The sequence below is a fragment of the Prosopis cineraria genome, unplaced genomic scaffold (genome assembly GCF_029017545.1).
Source record: "Prosopis cineraria cultivar Desert tree isolate PC_DT_omini unplaced genomic scaffold, ASM2901754v1 PC8, whole genome shotgun sequence".
NCBI lineage: Eukaryota > Viridiplantae > Streptophyta > Magnoliopsida > Fabales > Fabaceae > Prosopis > Prosopis cineraria.
The window spans coordinates 16,206,480-16,211,881 of NW_026555339.1; positions in this window are offsets into that span (position 1 = coordinate 16,206,480).

Here is a 5,402-nt window from a genome sequence, read left to right on the forward strand (position 1 = left end):
AATGTCCCAACATTCCAAGTACCAAATCTAATTTTGCTCTTATGGACTAACTTCTTTAGCCGCGTGCGTCCAGAATGACGCGGTAGCCCTTGCTCATTTAACACTACATCCGGGCGCCGATGCAGCGGCTCTAACTCACTTATCACTGTACAAAAAAACAGCAAGCACCTAATGCTTCACTAATTTAAGTTAAGGATATTTGTTGTCATGGTGAAGCTCACTTGAAATGCACAAGTGGCATTGCCCCTTCTCTCCAGCCCCAAAAACGCGAACATCCAACATCTCCAAATCGAGTGAGTATCTGACTTCTCCACCCAATCTCCATTTTTTGTTATCGCCATGGTAATGAGATCCTTGCTATCCAGAAAAACCCCTCACTTATATGCTTTTTAGTGGCCCTAAATCAATGGGATTAGGGTTGACTGTAGCTCAATATCATTGCAGCTTGCAAACCTTCACTCTACCCGACCTTAGTTACAACTATGTCGCACTTGAGTCTGCCATTAGTGGCAAATTATGAAGCTTCATCACTAGAGCACCATAGTTAAACAATCAGGTGGGAGAGGGAGGGAGAAAAGTGAAGGTTTCACTACTTAGCAGCGACTCAAATCCCTATAGAATCAAAAACATCATTCGTTCCTTCCTTTAAGGCTTCACTGCTTTGGTGCTCCGTCATCAGCAGAGCACGGTTCATCGGCGCCACCTTTCCTTCACTGCTTCCCGTCTTCGTCTTTGAAACTTAGTTCGCGTGGCTGTTCGTCCTTCATTGCTGTTGTTCGTGTCTGCTTCTTAAAAATTGCTCTCAAGGTTTGATTTACTTTTCCTTACACTTCTACCGTTTGCATTTGCTGGTTTGATTTTTGTTCTGATATCTGGAAGCTCTTTTTTTTTTTCTTTTTTTTTTCTTTTTTCACTTCTGTTGTTCGTATTCGCGTTTGCTTGAAGGAAGATGTGATTATGTTGTAAATCCTGGTTCACGGCGTTGGGCGGCTATCGTGTTCACAGTTGTCATGATCGCCGAAGTTGAGGCTGTGGCTGTTGTGTCCATTGCTGTCAGAGTCGCCGGAGAATGACTCAGGATGCCGCTGTCAGAGCGGGAGGGGGGGGGTTACAAATGGGGAGATCAGATGAAGAGATGACACGTGGCTTGATAATTTTCAACCAATTAGTCAAACAATTTTCATTGTTACTCCGTTTTTATTAGTTTAGTATTTATTTTTTATCACTTCATAATATAAGGTATCTAATTATTTTAAAAAATAATTCGTAATTTAATTTATATTTTTTATGTTTATTTTATAATATGATAAAATAATTTGCATGACTTTAAGATGAGACAAATTTTAAATTTTAAATAATTTTATAATAAAAATTTTAACTAATTTTTTATTTATTTTTGAACAAAAATAATTAAGTATATAATTTATTTATAAATATATATATATTTTTATTAAGTCATACTCCCTCCGTTTAAAAATATAAGGCAGTTTTAACTGAATCTCACTCCTAAAAAAGTAATTACCTATATTCAAACTAACCACATCGTTTTATATTTATCCCTATTAAATACTCTATGATAAATATAAAGTCATTCATCAATAGAGATATTTTTGAAAAAAAACAATCATTAAACCTCAAAAAATTAAAAATACTTATATATTTTAAAAAATCAAACTCCTCAAAAAAATGTCATAGAGGGAGTATATCTTTTACTTTTATCTTCCCCACATTTGTAAAAAATTCATAAATGAATCATTAAATTGTTATCTTCTTCCAAGATGGCTAAATGTTTTGCCTTCTTTGCTTAAACATAAATTTTATCTACAATTCTCAATTATTATTATAAGAAACTATTTCAATTAAAAAAATTAATTCTAACCATATAAATTTTGTTAATAGTCATTGTGGACAATTTTGAATTTTTTAACGAAAACTAGTAATTTACAATACAAATAATTACAAAAAATCTCATAGATGATCTAGCTAAAACATCTAAACATTATCTACCTCATAATAATAAGGTAGATTGGAATAATTTTTCATATTCTTTTTAATATTCAATTTCATAAATATTATCTAGAGTGTTGAGATTTTTTATGTGCTTGTTATAATAATCAGTTATAAAAATCTTGTTTAAACTTTCAATTTGAATTTGAAATATGAAGTTTTAGAATATTAACAGTTGAATTCGAAGTCACCATGATGGGACAGATAAACCCAATTCAAACTGCACCTCCATTTCCCTGTTGCACAAACGGCCCAATTCACAACACAATTCAAACTTCTTGGGATCCATTACTTTAAAGCCACAAGTGCCTAGAGATTAACCAAGATTTTAATTGTAGCAAAAATAAAAAAAAAGAGTCCTATAATTACTACCAATATTAACCATAGCTTAGACTTGTTTCCTCATTTGTTGCTTACCTTCGTTTAATCTTTGATTCAATTTGAGTACTTTTTCTCAACTTAAGTGATAAATGAAGGTAAATATAAATTTTGCTTGTAGTTATTTTATGTTTTGTTATAAATTTTCTTTAAAAATGATTTGTTAGACATAAATGTTATAGAAACTTGAAGTTATTTTTTTTTGTTATCGATTTACTTTTTATTCTTATTCTTCTTTTGAAAATTATTTACATACACACATACACATATATATGTTTTGAAACTATATAGTTAATCTTTTAAATAAAAAAATACATAATACTTATGTGGTTGGTTTAAGAGTTTATGTGATTCTATAGAAAAACTTACCACTCTTAAATTCATTAACCATACATAAATATCTTGAATATATTAAACATACTAACTCACTTGTCTCATGGGATCAACGTTGTTTTACTAAAACTCGTGGTTTTACTTATAAGTTTTATGGGCTCTTGAGAAGAAAGAAGATACTTTATGGATGACATTGGTTAACGGTTAACCACATATGCTTGAAAGGAATAAACTTGTGGAATTATAGTGTTTCTATTTACGTCAGTCACTGACGTGAGCCGGTATTGGGAGGAACATAAAATTTTATTAGAAAGGGCTGAGATGACATAGCATATATAATAATTGAAAGAAAATCATATATATATATATATATATATCATTAATATAACATAAATATTTATATTTAGTTATACACCATATATATAACAAAAAAGTCTTCGCCGCCCAACACACCTTAGTCTAGAAATCGACGTATATGAATGACACATTTGGACCTATTTTGAAAGATTTTCAAATGATAAGGCTCCACTACTCCTTGGTCATCACTCATTAATTCATCTGAATGTGACATGATATTAAAGATAATTCATTGACCTTATATTTAATAAAGTGCGCGCGTACAATAAACTTTTATTAGTTTTGATGGCCAAAAAAAAAATCAAAAGAAACTTAAAGAAGAAGAATTTTTAAAATATATAAGAAGAATGTTTTCAATTTATTCAACTTATAGCAACAGATCTTTATGGTTCTTTTTGTTTTTGTTGCAGTACTTATATGTACATAGGAAAAGGGAATATTCAATCGTAAATAGCAGAGTATTCTATAAAAAATCAATACGTGATGAGATTATTCAAATTTTTGCGATATAATATTGTTAACATTAATTAGTAAGTTTGAACATAAGACATTCAATTGTGATGCGATCAATAATGCTATTTTATTTAATTTTGAACAAAGTCTTTGCATTATCTGGACCATCATCTTGTTGTCGATATTTCAATGTATATAACACCTCTAGTCAATAAAAATTGCTCATAGGGGACCCATTTTGAAAGTTGTTACTTAGGCACATTTATTCATCTAAACATATCATACGAGGTCGTTCCTGATCCTGAGTCCTGACTATTTTAAATAAATTATGATGAATTTATCTATGTTTTGCGAAAATTAGATGAACCCGAGCAAGTTTTGCTATTTGCATGTTGGAATTAATATTGTGGTGAATTTGCAAGCAAGGTATTACAGGCACATGAAAGAATAGTAGTAAGAGGAAAAAAAATTAGTCTTATTTTTAATTAAAAGATTGGATCGCACAAAACTCTCCGTATAAATTGTCAAAAGCTTGTAGGGTCCCAGTGCCACGATGCATGGAAAAATGCACCTTAATTGGGTTTTTTTTTTTAAGTTTGTTAATTCTGACCAATTGTAGAAAGTAATCAAGTTAACAAGCAAGACAATTCAAATTTCATGATTTATCGATAACAACTGGTTTTAGTCAAGAAGTACGCTTTGACATAACTATAAATCAAATAAAGAAAAACGAATCTTCTTAGTATAGACATTTAATCATTTTAAAAGCCTTGGATGACGAGATACAGATTTTTAATAGAATTTTATATGTCATTTATACTGATAAATAGGAACAAAGATTAAGAGATGTGTGTCTGTATTCAATTTTCATAAGATATAATAAATTTCGCAGCGCCAAGCCCTTCTTTGTCGGAGCGAAGGCATCTTTGTCATTTACGAATCCACCCTTTTGATTAAGACTATCCACTCAACTCTAATTCCATTAATTTCTTATAAATATGAACCCAATTTATCATAAATGACACCAAATATGATCCCTTTTAAAAGTATTATTAAATGAAAATTAATAACAACACATTGGGAGTCATCAATATCCAATAAAAATAAAGCTATCGATCGAATCTTTATTTATCATCTGTTTTCTAATTGAATGGTACATTTCTGCGGAAAAGAAAAGTCTAACTTGACTTTCCTATAAGCCTTATATTTAGTGCAATATGAAGGAAAGTCTTATTTAAGTTTTTGCGTCTTCTACATTAAAATTTTACTTATTTATTCTTTGTCCTCATAAGTGTTAAGGGAATTATTTAATTAATCACTTTTCTGGTTATTCATGTAAAACCTGAGTGGGCAACCACACACACACACACCTATATCCCACATCAAGTCATCTACACGCACACGATTGTTTAGATTTTCGTTCTATTTTTAAAATTTGGATTGTACAAAACACTCTCGTATAAACTGTCATGCGTTGTAGGGGCCCATTCACGCTATGATGGATCCATGCACATTCATTGATTTCTCTAGGGAGATTTCACTAAAGTTCTTTGGATGGGATATAATTCTTTTCCTTTAATGACCAAATTACCCTTCAATTATTATTAATATTATTGAAATACAAGTCAAATTAGGGTTTTTTAGAGGTAGAAAATAGGCTTCAAGCCTAACCTAACCTATTTACGAATAGGTTCGGTCAAGTTAAAACTTTAATTAGGCCTTCTACCAAAACTTATGTTTTTTAAGGCTTAGCCCATAAGTTCAACAAGCTAGTCTATACATGTATTATATCACAAATTACATCAATTTCACCATTTGATTTTTAATCAAACTATCATTCTTTTTATTTCTAGTCATGTTTTCAATTATATTGA